The sequence below is a fragment of the Mesocricetus auratus genome, unplaced genomic scaffold (assembly GCF_017639785.1).
Source record: "Mesocricetus auratus isolate SY011 unplaced genomic scaffold, BCM_Maur_2.0 Super-Scaffold_100734, whole genome shotgun sequence".
Taxonomy (NCBI): Eukaryota; Metazoa; Chordata; class Mammalia; order Rodentia; family Cricetidae; genus Mesocricetus; species Mesocricetus auratus.
The window spans coordinates 170,968-187,235 of NW_024429271.1; positions in this window are offsets into that span (position 1 = coordinate 170,968).

A 16,268-nucleotide genomic window follows, 5' to 3' on the forward strand; every position below is an offset into this window, starting at 1 on the left:
CACAGTGCAGAATAGTGATGTCAAAGTGTATAATTTTGATCTCACAGCACACTATACTGATGTCTCAATGTATAATTTTGATATCATAGTGCAGTATAGTGATGTCACATTGTATAATTGTGTTACATATTTCAGTATGGTCAGTATGGTGATATCACATTATTTAATGATGGTGTCAGAGTGTATAATTGTGAGATCATAGAGCAGAATAGTGATGTCAAAGTGTATAATTTTGGTCTCACAATGCACTATAGTGATGTCTCAATGTATAATTGTGATGTCATAGTTCAGTATAGTGATGTCAAAATGTATTATTTTGATGTCACAGTGCTCTTTAATGATGTCACTGTATATTTGTGATGTCATAGTGCAGTATAGTTATATCACATTATATAATTGTGATGTCCCAATGCAGTATATTGATGACAGAGTGTATAATTGTGAGATCATAGTGCAGAATAGTGATGTCACAATATATAACTGTGATGTCACAGTGCAGTATAATAATTTCACAGTGTATAAACATGATGTCACAGTGCACTATAGTGATGTCTCATTGTATAATTGTGATGTCATAATGCAGAATAGTCATGTCACTGTGTATAATTGTGTTTTATAGTGCATTATGGTGATATCACATTATATAATTGTGATGTCACAATGCAGTATAATTATGTCAGAGTATAAAATTATGATATCATAGTGCAGAATAGTGATGTCACAAAGTATAACAGTGATGTCAAAGTGAATTACAGTGTTGTCACAATGTATAATTGTGATGTCATAGTGCAGCATTTTGAGGTCATAGTGTATAATTGTGATGTCACCATGCAGTATAGTGATGTCAGAGTGTATAATTTTGAGATCATAATGCAGAATTGTTATGTCACAGTGTATAATATTGATGTCACATCGCACTATAGTGATATCAAATGTATAATTGTAATGTCATATTGCAGTATTGTGATATCACGGTGTATAAGTCTGATGGCACAGTGCATTATAGTGTTGTCACAATATATAATTGTGATGTCATAGTGCAGAATAGTGATATCACCTTATATTATTGTGATGTCATGTTACACTATGTGATGTCACAGTGTATAAATGTAATGTCATAGTGAACTATAGTGATGTAACAGTGTAAAAATGTGATGTCATTGTGCAGTATAATGATGTCACAGTGTATAATTGTGATTTCACACTGCAGTATAGTGATGTCAGAGTGTAAAATTGTGGGATCATAGTGCAGAATTGTGATGACACAGTGGGTAATTTTGAGATCATACTGCAGAATAGTGATGTCACAATGTATAACAGTGATGTCACAGTCCATTATAGTGTAGTCAAAATGTACAATTGTGATTTCATAGTTCAGCATAGTGAGGTCACAGTGTATAACTCTGATGTTACAGTGTATTATAGTGTTTTCACAATGTATAATTGTGATGTCATAGTACAGCATAGTGATATCACAGTGTATTATTGTGATGTCATAGTGCAGTATTTGGATGTCATAGTGTAAAATTGTGATGTCACAGTGCTCTATAGTGATGTCACAATGTATAATTGTGATGTTAAAGTGCAGCATAGTGATGTCACAGTGTGTCATTGGGAAGTCATTGTGCAGTATAATGATGTCACAGTGTATAATTGTGATTTCACACTGCAGTATAGTGATGTCAGAGTGTAAAATTGTGAGATCATAGTGCAGAATTGTGATGTCACAGTGTATAATTTTGATCTCACAGTGCTCTATAGTGATGTCCCAAAGTATAATTGTGATGTCATAGTGCAGTATAATGATATCACAGTATATAATTGTGTTTCATAGTGCAGTATGTTGATACCACAGTGCATAATTGTGATGTCATAGTGAAGTATAGTGTATAATTGTGATGTCATAGTGCAGTATAGTGATGACACAATGTATAACAGTTTTGTCACAGTGCATTATAGTGTCATCAGTATACTGCACTATCGCAATGTAAATTTGTGATGGCATAGTGCAGCTTAGTGAGGTCACAGTGTATAATTTTGATGGCACAATGCAGTATAGTGATGTCAGTGTGTATAATTTTAAGAACATACTGCAGAATAATGATGTCTCAGTATATAATTTTGATCTCACAGTGCACTATTGTGATGTCAAATGATGTCATATTGTAGTACAGTGATGTAACAGTGCTTTATATTGTTTTCACAATGTATAATTATGATGTCATAGTGAAGAATAGTCATATCACAGTGTATAATTGTAATGCCATATTGCACTATACTGATGTCAGTGTATAATTGTGATGCCTTAGTGCAGTATTGTGATATCCCAGTGTATAATTGTGATGACACAGTGCTCTACTGATGACACAATGTATAATTGAGATGTGATTGTGCAGTGTAGTGATGACACTGTATATAACAGTGATGGCACATTGCATTATAGTGTTGTCACAATGTATAATGGTGATGTCATAGTGCAGCATAGTGATGTCACAATGTATAATTGTGATGTCATAGTGCAGTGTTATGATGTCACAGAGTATAGTTCTGATGTGACATTGTTCTATAGTGATGACACAATGTATAACTGTGATGTTATAATGCAATATAGTGTATAATTGTGATGTCATAGTGCAGTATAGTGTTGTTACAATGTATAACTGTGATGTCACAGTGCAGCATAGTGATGTCACAGTGTAAAATTGTGATGCCATAATGCAGTATTGTGATGACACAGTGCTCTATAATGATGTCACAATGTATATTTGTGATGTTATAGTGCAGTATAGTGATGTCACAATATATAATTGTGATGTCACAATGCAGTATAGTGATGAAACAGTGTATAATTTTGTTTCTTAGTGCAGTATGATGATATCACACTGTATACACTATAGTGTATAATTGTGATGTCGTAGTGCACTATAGTGATGTAAAATGGATAATTGTGGTGTCATAGTGCAGTATAGTGATGTCACAGTGAATAATTGTGATGGCAAAATGCAGTATAGTGACGTCACAGTGTATAATTGTGATATCACAGTGCAGAATAGTGATGTCACAATGTGTAATTTTATGGCATATTGCACTATAGTGATGTAAAAATTGATATTTGTGATCTCATGGTGCATCATAGTGATGTCACAGTGTGTTATTGTGATGTCACAGTGCAGTATAGTGTTGTCAGAGTGTATAATTGTGATGTCACAAGGCAGTATAGTGATGTCAGAGTGTAATATTGTGACATCATTGTGTAGAATAGTGATGCCATAGTGTAAAATTTTGAGCTCACAGTGCACTATAGTGTTGTCACAATGTATAATTGTGATGTCATAGTGCAGTATAGTGATGTCACAGTGTATAATTGTGATGTCATAGTGCAGTATAGTGATGTCACAGTGTATAATTGTGTTTCAATGTGAATTATGGTGATGTCAAAATATATAATTGTGATGATACAGTGCAGTATACTGATGTCACAGTGTATAATTGTGTTTCATAGTACTGTAGGTTGATATCACAGTGTAAAATTGTTATGTCACTGTGCAATATATTGATTTCACAGTGTATAATTGTGATGTCATAGTGAAAAATGGTGTATAATTATTATGTCATAGTGCAGTATAGAGATAACACAATGTATAACAGTGATGTCACAGTGCATTATAGTGTTGTGACAATCTATAATTTTGATGGCATAGTGCAGCATAGTGAGGTCACAATGCATAATTGTGATGACACAGTGCATTAAAGTGATGTCAGAGTGTATAATTTTGAGATCATACTGCAGAATAATGATGTCACATTGTATAATATTGATGTCACATCGCAGTATAGTGATATTAACTGTATAATTGTAATGTCATATTGCAGTATAGTGATATCATGGTGTATAACAGTGATGTCAAAATGCATTATAGTGTTGTCACAATATATAATTGTGATGTCATAGTGCAGAATAGTGATATCACAATATATTAGGGTGATGTCATATTGCACTAAGTGATGTCGCAGTATATAATTGTAATGTCATAGTGAAATATAGTGATGTAATAGTGTAAAAATGTGATGCCATAGTGCATTATTGTGATGACCCAGTGCATAATTGTGATGTCACAGTGCTCTTTAGTGATGTCACAATGTATAATTATGATAACATAGTGTAGATAGTGATGTCACAGTATATAATTGTGATGTCTCAGTGCAGTATAGTCATGTCACAGTGTATAAGCATGATGTCACAGTGCACTATAGTGATGTCTCAATGTATAATTGTGATGTCATAATGCAGTATAGTCATGTCACTGTGTATAATTGTGTTTTATAGTGCATTATGGTGATATCACATTATATAATTGTGATGTCACAATGCAGTATAATTATGTCAGAGTATAAAATTGTGATATCATAGTGCAGAATAGTGATGTCACAAAGTATAACAGTGATGTCAAAGTGAATTACAGAGTTGTCACAATGTATAATTGTGATGTCATAGTGCAGCATTTTGAGGTCATAGTGTATAATTGTGATGTCACCATGCAGTATAGTGATGTCAGAGTGTATAATTTTGAGATCATACTGCAGAATTGTTATGTCACAGTGTATAATATTGATGTCACATCGCACTATAGTGATATCAAATGTATAATTGTAATGTCATATTGCAGTATTGTGATATCACGGTGTATAACTCTGATGGCACAGTGCATTATAGTGTTGTCACAATATATAATTGTGATGTCATAGTGCAGAATAGTGATATCCCCGTATATTATTGTGATGTCATATTGCACTATGTGATGTCACAGTGTATAATTGTAATGTCATAGTGAACTGTAATGATGTAACAGTGCAAAAATGTGATGTCATAGTGCAATATTGTGATGAAACAGTGTATAATTGTGATGTCACAATGCAGTACAGTGATGTCAGTGGGTAATTTTGAGATCATACTGCAGAATAGTGATGTCACAATGTATAACAGTGATGTCACAATCCATTATAGTGTAGTCAAAATGTACAATTGTGATTTCATAGTTCAGCATAGTGAGGTCACAGTGTATAACTCTGATGTTACAGTGTATTATAGTGTTTTCACAATGTATAATTGTGATGTCATAGTACAGCATAGTGATATCACAATGTATTATTGTGATGTCATAGTGCAGTATTTTGATGTCATAGTGTAAAATTGTGATGTCACAGTGCTCTATAGTGATGTCACAATGTATAATTGTGATGTTAAAGTGCAGCATAGCGATGTCACAGTGTATCATTGTGAAGTCATTGTGCAGTATAATGATGTCACAGTGCATAATTGTGATTTCACACTGCAGTATAGTGATGTCAGAGTGTAAAATTGTGAGATCATAGTGCAGAATTGTGATCTCACAGTGTATAATTTTGATCTCACAGTGCTCTATAGTGATGTCCCAATGTATAACAGTGATATCACAGTATATAATTGTGTTTCATAGCGCAGTATGTTGATACCACAGTGTATAATTGTGATGTCATAGTGAAATATAGTGTATAATTGTGATGTCATAGTGGAGTATATTGATGACACAATGTATAACAGTTTTGTCACAGTGCATTATAGTGTCATCAGTATACTGCACTATCACAATGTAAATTTGTGATGGCATAGTGCAGTTTAGTGAGGTCACAGTGTATAATTTTGATGGCACAATGCAGTATAGTGAAGTCAGAGTGTATAATTTTGAGATTATGCTGCAGAATAGTGATGTCACAGTGTATTATTTTGATCTCTCAGCACACTATGGTGATGTCAAATGTATAATTTGTAATGTCATATTGTACTATAGTGATGACACAATGTATAACTGTGGAGTAATAATGCACTATATTGCATAATTGTGATGTCATAGTGAAGTATAGTGATTTGACAGTATATAACAGCGATGTCACAGTGCATTATAATGTTGTCACAATGTATAATTGCTATGTCATAGTGCAGCAAAGTGAGGTCACAGTGTATAATTGTGATGTTATGTAGCATAGTGTTGTCACAGTTTATAATTATGATGTCATAGTGCAATATTGTGATGATACAGTGTATAATTGTGATGTCACATTGCTGTGCAGAATTTAGATGACACAATGTATAATTGTGATGTCACAGTGCAGTATATAATTGTGAAGTCACAGTTCAGTATAGTGACATAAGAGTGTATAATTGTGAGATCATAGTGCAGAATTGTGATATCACAGTGTATAATTTTGAATTCACTATACACTATGGTTATGTCTCAATGTATAACTGTGATGTCATAGTAGAGTATAGTGATGTCACAGTGAATAATTGTGTTTCATAGTGCTGTAAGGTGATATCACAGTGTATAATTGTTATGTCACAGTACACTATATTGATGTCACAGTGTATAATCTTGATGTCATAGTGAACTATTGTGTATAATTGTGACGTGATAATGCAGAATAGGGATGTCACAATGTATAATTTTGATGTCACAGTGCACTATAGTGATGTCTCAATGTAAAATGGTGATGACACAGTGCAGTATAGTGATATTACAATGGGTAGTTGTAATGTCATAGTCCACTATATTGCATGATTGTGATGTCATATGCAATATAGGAATGTTACAGTGTATAATTATTATGTCATAGCGCACTATACTGATGTCACAATGTATAATTGTGATCTCACAGTGCAGAATAGTGATGTCACATGTATAATTTTATGTCGTATTGCATTATAGTGATTTAAAATGGATATATGTGATGTCATAGTGCAGTATAGTGATGTCACAGTGTATAATTGTGATTGCACAGTGCAGAATAGTGATGTCACCATGTATAACAGTGATGTCATAGTGCAGCATTTTGATATCAGAGTGTATAATTGTGATGTCACAGTGAACTACTGTGATGTCACGATGCATGACTGTGTGGAATTAAAGCAATATAGTGATTTCTCAATGTATAATTGTGATGTTATTTTGCACTATAATGTATAATTTTGTTGTCACAGTGTAGTATAGTGATGTCACAGTGTATAATTGTGTTCATAGTGAAATATAGTGATGTCACAGTGTATAATTGTGATTTCATATTGCCTCAAGTGATGTCAGATTGTATAATTGTGATGATTCAGTACACTGTAGTGACGTCACCCTGTATAATTGTGTTTCATAAGGCAGAATAGTGATGTCACATTGTATAGTCGTGATGTCATAGTGTACTGTAGTGATGTCACAGTGTGTAATTGTTATGTCCTAGTGCAGAGTAGTGATGTCTCAGTGTATAATTGTGATGTCATAGTGCAATTTAGCGATGTTACAATGCATACTTGTGATGTCATAATGCACTATATTAATATCACAGTGTATAATTGTGATTTTACAGTGCACTATAGTGATGTCACAATGTAAAATGGTGATGACACAGTGCAGTATAATGTCACAAAGTATAGTTGTCATGTCATAGTCCATTGTAGTATATGATTGTGATGTCACAGTTCACTATAGTGATGTCACAATTTATACTTGTGATGTCAAAGTGCAGCCTAGTGTTATCGCAGTGTATAATTGTGTTCATAGTGCACTATAGTGTCATCACAGTGTATAATTATGATATTAGTAATGTCACAATTGCATAATTACAACATCATAATGCATTATAGTGATGTCACAGTGTATAATTGTGTTTCCTAGTGAAGTATAGTGATGTCACAATGTACAGTTGTGATGTCATAGTGCACGATATTATATAATTGTGATGTCATAGTGCATCATAGTGATGTCACAGTTTGTTATTGTGATGTCATAGTGCAGTATAGTGATGTCACAATGTACAGTTGTGATGTCGTAATGTACTATAGTGTATGATTGTGATGTCATAGTGTACTATAGTGATTTAAAAATGGATAATTGTGATGTCACAGTGCAGTATAGGGAGGCCATCATGTATAATTGTGATGGTCACAGGGAAGAATTGTGATGTCACAATATATAATCGTGATGTTACAGTGTACTATGGTGATGTCATAGTGTATAATTGTGATATCACAGTGCACTATTTTCATGTCATTATGTACAATTGTGATGTAACAGTGAACTATAGTGGTGTCACATTGTAATGTTGTTATGACAAAGTGCACTATAGTGATGTCACAATGTATAATTTTGGGGACATAGTGCACAATAGTGAAGTCACAAAGTATAGATGTGTTGTTATAGTGCACTCTAGTTTGTAATTGTGATGTTTTAATGCACTAAAGTGATGTCACAGTGTGTAATTGTGATGTCATATTGCACTACAATGATGTAACATTGTATAATTGTGATGTCTCTCTTCATTGTACTAAATTCACTGTGTATAATTGTGTTCCATAGCGCAGAATTGTGATACCGCAATGTACAGTTGTGATGTCATAGTGCACTATAGTGTATAAATGTGGTGTTGTAGTGCACTATAGTGATGTCACAGAGTATAATTGTGATTTCATATTGCACTATAGTGATGCTACATTGTATAATTGTGAAGTTACAGTGCAGTATAATGACATCATAGTGTATAATTTGATGTCATAGTGCAGCATAGAGATGTCACAGTGCATTATAGTGATGTCACAATTGATAATTGTGATGTAATAGCGCACTATAGTTAATTCACGGTGTATAATTGTGATGTCATAGTGCATTATAGTGATGTCACAGTGTATAACTGTGATATACAGTGCACTGTAATGATGTCACAATGTATAATTGTGATTTCATAGTGCAGCCTAGTGATATCACAAGGTACAATTGTGATGTCATAGTGCAGTATAGTGATGTCACGATATATAATTGTGATGTCATATTGCACTATAGTGATGTCACTGTGTATAGTTGTTATGTCATAGTGCAGTACATTGATGTCTCATTGTTTAATTTTGATGTCACATTGCCCTATAGTGATGACACAATGGATAATTGTGATGTCATAGTACATTATAGTGGTGTCTCACTGTTTAATTTTGATGTCACAGTGCACTCTAGTGATGTCACAAATATATATGTAATGTCACAGTGCAATATAGTGATGCCAGAGTGTATAATTGAGATGTCACAATGCAGAATTTTGATGTTACAGTGTATAATTCTGATGTCACAGTGCACTATAGTGATGTCACAATGCATACTTGCAATATCATAATGCTCTATATTTATGTCACATTGTATATTTGTCATGTCATAATGCAGTATATTGATGTCACAACGTATAATTGTGATGTCCAACTGCACTATAATGATGTGACAATGTAAAATTGTGATGACACAGTGCACTATATTGATGTCACAATGCATACTTGCAATGTCATAATGCTCTATAGTTATGTCACATTGTATATTTGTCATGTCATAATGCAGTATATTGATGTCACAACATATAATTGTGATGTCCAACTGCACTATAGTGATGTGACAATGTAAAATTGTGATGACACAGTGCACTATATTGATGTCATAATGCATACTTGCAATGTCATAATGCTCTATAGTTATGTCACATTGTATATTTGTCATGACATAATGCAGTATATTGATGTTACAGTGTATAATTGTGATGACACAGTGCACTATAGTGATGTCACAATGTATAATTGTGATGTCATCATGGGATATAGTGATGTCACACTGTATAATTGCTATAGTGCAGTATACTGATGTCACGATTTATAATTGTGTTCATGGTGTACTAAAGTGATGTCACAGTGTATAACTGTTATGTCAAAGTGCACAATAGTGACGTCACAGTGTATAATTGTGTTTCATAGTGCAGAATAGTGATGTCACAGTGTATAATTGTGATGACACAATGTATAATAGTGTTGTCAGAGCCAATAATTGAGAGGTCATAGAGCACAATAATGATGTCACAATGTATAATCGTGATGTCACATTGTACTATGGTGATGTCACAGTGTATAAGTTTGATGACATAGTTCAGTATAATGATTTCACGATATATAATTGTTATGTCATATTGCACTATATTGATATCACGTTGTATAATTGTGAAGTTACAGTGCAGTGTAATGATGTCACAGTGTATAATTGTGATTTCATTGTGCAGTATTGTGATGTCACAGTGTATAATTGTCATGTCATGGTGCAGCATAGTGCATGTCACAGTGTATAATTGTGATTTCACAGTGCCCTATAGTGATGTCACAATGGATAATTGTGATGACAGTGCACTATATTGATGTCAAACTGTATAATTGTGATGTCACTGTGCACTCTAGTGATGTTAAAAGATATAATTGTGATGTCACATGACGAATAGTAATGTCAGAATGTATAATTGTGATGTCACAGTGAAGAATAGTGATGTTACAATGTATAATCATGATGTCACAGTGTAGTATTGTGATGGCACAGTGTATAAGTGTGACATCATAGTGCAGTATAGGGTTTTACGATGTATAATTGTGAAGTTACTGTGCAGTATAATGATGACACAGTGTTTAATTGTGATGTCATAGTACAGCATAATGATGTCACAGTGTTTAATTTATTTACAGTGTTAAAAACTCAACCTTGCAAGAATCTTATGTTAACTTACAGATGTTGTGCTAGTACATGGATCGCCAACACTGGATTAACCTTGCCTAAAAGCTATGTGTGAGAGGGAGAGCAAGTACACCATTCATAAATAAACCAAATAACAGTTGTACCAAGACTATATCTGGAAAGATTTCCAGTGTACCACAAGATTTCTATATAAACTAATGTGAAGAAAGAAAACACAACAAAAACCCCAATCAAGCAAAACAAAACAAAATCAATACATATTTATCCCTGAAGTTCCACATTCAATTTCAATTTCATGGAAATTTAAACTACAACAATATAATGTGCATTTTTCTTTTTCTCAGTCATGTAAAGCATTTAAAACTTTAAGAAGCAGTCTTACCTGTTATACTTTTTATTTTACTCATAGGTTAAAAAACTGACAGAGGATTTTGAAAGAGAATCTAGTGTATGAGGCATCAATATATTCAGCTGCTGAACTAAGTGTCCAGTCAGACCTAACACTAAATACACTGACTGACATTAGAAAGTGAAGGTAAGAGACATGGAGAAAGAGATGTCAGACACTGAAAGCAACTAAAGGAGTAAAATCTAATTTCTGAACATCCCTAACAGAATTTAAAATTTGTATTTTAAAATGAATCTAGACTACATAAAACCTACCTCTGTGTCATACTTAGGAAATTTATTTCACATATTTTTACATATACTTACAGATTTTTAATTTCTTTTGCATAAGGTTTCAATTTTTTACTTCTGTTTTTTACTATGTTACTTAAATCTGATGCAAAATCAATGTCTTTTAGACCTAATTTTAAAAGCTTGATTGCCCTATGTAAGGAAGTGAGAAAATCTATAATCCATAATAAATGCTAAGTTATTTATATGTTTAATATGTGTATGTTTCACAAGCAGATATATAGCATTTATCCAAATAGTTAAAGAAAGACTTAAGACAGAAATAAAGTGATTCCTTAATATAATTAAGTAATGCAAAGGAAAGAGGTTAAAAATAGGAAGGGGGAAAAATTAAAGCTCTTACCTTATTCTCTCTTCAGACTCATCCGTGCTGTTAATGGACGTCCCCTGCCATGCTGACACCCTGACAGTCTGTGGTTACTTAATAAACTCATACCAAAATATGCAAAGGTTCACTGAGCTCATTTTTTTTACTGCTAAGAATTAAAATATCCCCTTAAACACACCAAGCAAAGATAATAGGTTTTTACCTTTTTTGCTTTAATTTTTTAGAACATTCCCATCAGTAAAATAATGTTAAGGCAGTGAAATGCCTGACACTTAAAATGTTGAATATATTCAGAATTAATTTTTTACAAAATTTATTGCCTCATAATTTACCAGGAGCATAAAGTAAAAATGGGTGTGGTTGGGATGGGTGGTAAACCACACACACACAATATATACCATTTTAAGCTTATTCAGTCCCAAATCAGAATATTGAACATACACAGATGTATTCTACAATGACAATCCGCTGACCAACATTGTATCTCTCAAAATTGTTCAGAGTTACATTTGTGCTTTTGGGCACATTTAATTCCTGAAATAGCACTGTATGTGAGCTATGTTTGGGCATCTGGATATTAAGTGATCAGCAGCATTTATTAAACAGCACTAATTGTCAACTTGGGATTTTGAAAGCAATGAGAAAAATATCAGACTCAATATGGAGAAACTGAATACAACACCATTGAGTTATGATATATATCTCTCAGTCTAGTCAAAACCAGTTATATCTTATTTCCTCTAACATCAAATTACATCTCATGCATTTTGCAGTTAACCACCCGAAAGCACCACCTTCAATACAAGCGATCATTTTTTGTACTTTCATTGAGAGAAGCTTTAAATAGGCAAAAACCATGAGTGGGATTTAGTGTGCACAAATACCAATTTCCAAACCACTTATCCCTTTGCATATTTTTCTGAGGGGGCATCCATAAATAAAAAACAGAAGCTCATACTTACATCCTATTTCTTGTTACTTTCCAAGCTGAGAGTTTCATCATGCATTAGTCACAAAATGATATCTATCATAATGGTGGGTCTCAATGAATACATTAACTTTATGGGAATTTACAGTTCTTCCATGCATCTATAATATAGTTAAGTCTGGTAATCACTCACCTACTTTTTAAAATCTCCCCCATTCAAACTAAAATCCAGACAAATATAAGTCTTCATGTTAATCTCAGATCTTTAAAAAAGTTTTCCTAAGATTAAAGTACTGCCCACAAAAATAACATAACCTGATATAGGTTATCCTGTTGCCCCCTAAATATAGTTTGACCTGAATTTGTTGTCTATTTTGAAGTCTATGAATTAAGTTCTCTTCATATTTAAATGTGATGACTAGTAAATAGTAGTCAGTGACTTGAAAATATTAAGCAACCACCACTTTGTAAACAAGCTGCTATCCTTTTGTTTCTACCTCATTAAAACCAAACCTATAAAATGCAATACATTGTACTCTAACGTAAGGTGATTTACTTGTCTGTTTGCTTTGGATTATGTAAAAAGTCTACATTGGTATCAAGGAAAAATACAAAAATACCACCTTTTGTGTCTCTGAATTTGCTGATCTCTCAGGATATCAAGTCTCTTTTGTCTTCCTCCATTTCTATAGCATTTATATCCTCCTAAAAGTAAAATAGAAAGGAATGAATATGTATTTACATACATTATTATAAAAATGTCACGACTTAACATTTTTTGCAGGTATTAACACAACTAAGGAAAAACCTACCAACTTGGCAGTAAAAATCTAATCTAAAATTAAATAATAATAGTAATAAAATCCCAAATCTCACAACTAGCACCACATACATGAAATCAAAGTTTGCAATTCAAATGAAACTTACTGATGACTGGATAAGGATTCAATGGTGCCACTGGAAATCTACAGAAAATACGCAGAGAAAAACACAAGGATGTTTTAAAAAACAGTTCACATTGTGTTATAATTCAACTGTCTACATATTTACACAATACATTACTTGTGATATTTTGTTGATTTCAAATTATAAAAAAATGATTTATTAACCTTAATTCCCCCCTCTATTTCCTATAACATACACTCTTTTCAATAACCCAAATACTGGAGTGGACAGGAAAAAATGTGTCATAAGTGTAGCAGGATTTGCCAAGAAGTGATTGCTCACACCTGTTGTCCCAGCACTGGTAAGGCAGAGTCAGGGGATCACTGTGAGTTCAGTCAGGATGGACAACAATACAAGTTCTGTTATACAGAGAAAAGCTATCTCAAAAAGCACAGCAAAAAAATCACAAAGCATAGTAGCAGGACTATTTCCACATCTGTAAGATGTAAGAAATAATGATACTTAATAATATTAGCCACTTGATATGTACTTCAATGCACAAAAGCAAATGGGTCTATTCTACAAAAAGATTTGTCGCTGGGTGGTGGAGGTGCAAGCCTTTAATCCCCGCACTCGGGAGGCAGAGCCAGGCAGACCTCTGTGAGTTTGAGCCCAGCCTGGTCTACAGAGCAAGTTCCAGGACAGCCTCCAAACGATACAGAGAAATTCTGATGGAAAAAAAAAACAAAAACAACAAAATAGATTGGCCTGTAATCCTTGCTAAAGTACAGTATTTCTATAAATTATCCTATCATTACCAATTAGTTACTTTCCTCCTTCCACATTAATAGATGAGAAAAATTCTTTTTTACATAATACCTGACAAACTCTATGAAATCTATTAAAAATGGAAATACCAAGTAGACACACTTTTAGGAATAAATGAAAAATAATTAAAATAATACAACTGTATCTAGGAAAAGACAAAACTTGAAATGTCCCAAAACACTGAAACCCAAAATATAACTTTTTCCTACCTCTTAATAACCAATATGTACATTTTATAGCATCTTTTTTTAGGGGGGAATGTCGGGACAGGGCCTAGAACACAAAGAAATCCACCTGCCTCTGACTCCTGAATGCTGGGATCAAAGGCATGCACCACTACCACCTGTGAGGAGCCGCCCTCGCTATCGCTATTGCCGTTAGAAGATGGCGCTGACATCTGCTGTCAGTTGGAGTTAACCGTTAGAAGATGGCGCTGACATCTGCTGTCAGTTGGAGTTAACCGTTTAAGCTGTGCCTCTCCCGTGGCGTCATCTGGGGTGATGTGCAAACCACCAATCCCGGCTCTACACGTCTCACTCGGAGCTCCTAGGCTTATATAAGGGGCTGGGTTTCTTAGCTTGGGGTCTCCCTCTAAGAAGCTGATCATCTATCTCTCAAGATGCATTAAAGCTTTACTGCAGAAGGATCCGAGTGTTCTGCGTCGTTCTTGCTGGCGAGACGGTAGCGCGGGACATCTGGTGCCGAAACCCGGGAACTCTTCAACATCGCCGGCGCCGCGGGAGACCCCTCGGAAGACGGGGCGGATTCAGAACTGCAGGGACGTAAGTTCAGAGAGGTATGCTTTATCCTGAACACCCCCTTTCTCGACTTTGGCCTTAGTTTGTCATCACCGTGGGACGGGTCAGTGGAGGCTTTGGTGCTAGTCCTGTTTGTCCTTCTCCTTCATCGTGGCTGGTGCTGACAGAACGGTGCTGTCAGTCTGGTGCTGTCAGTCTGGTGCTGTCAGTCTGGTGCTGTCAGTCTGGTGCTGTCAGTCTGGTGCTGTCAGTCTGGTAACGGAGTTGAGCGCCGTTTTTAGATAAGCCGCCAGCGCGATGGGGTTGTCACAGTCAGTGGTTACTGCCCTACAGACTGTGCTAAAACAAAGAGATCTCAAAATTGCACCACGAACACTTCAAAATTTTGTGAAGGAGGTAGATAGAGTGGCACCATGGTATGCTTGTTCCGGGTCCCTCACTGTGGCCTCATGGAACAAGCTAGGTAAAGAACTAGACAGGAAGCATGCAGAAGGAGATCTCCACTTAGGTACCAAAGCCATTTGGAAGCTAGTTAAAAACTGCTTGGAGGATGAGGCCTGTCACCCTGCTATAATAGAAAGTCAGGGAACCTTAGAGGAAGTTCAGGATAGCATGTCAGAAACTGAACGGAGTGAGAGAATGGGAGCTCGCAAAAGGAAAGACATGTCTAAGAAAAAGGCCCTCCCCAAGAAGTTAAGAAAGGGGAGAGAAAGAAGGGAGTGATCATTCACCCCCTAACAAATCTAAGAAAAAGAAAAAGCCAGAATCTAGGCTATACCCTACGGTAGAGCTAGAAGCCTTGGAGCTAGATAATTCTGATTCTGACACTCTGTATTCTAGCGAAGAAGGTGGTCTAGAGGAGGAGGTGGCACGGTATGAGGAAGAAAGATATCACCCTGATAGACACCGGCCACTGAAAACAAAAATGAATGTGAGGCCACCACCTATAAATCCGGCGGGCTCACGCCCCTCAGCGCCTCCGCAGTATGAGCTTCGGCTGAATACTGGTACTGACTCCTTTTTACCTTTAGAGGAACGGAGAAAAATACAAGTAGCTTTTCCAGTATTCTAGAATGTGGAAGGCGGAAGAGTACATACCCCTGTAGATTACAATCAAATCAAAGAATTGGCCGAATCCGTTCGTAATTATGGGGTCAATGCTAACTTTACCACATTACAGGTGGAAAGGCTTGCTAATTTTGCCATGACTCCCACTGACTGGCAGACGACAGTGAAAGCAGTGCTTCCCAACATGGGACAATACATGGAATGGAAGG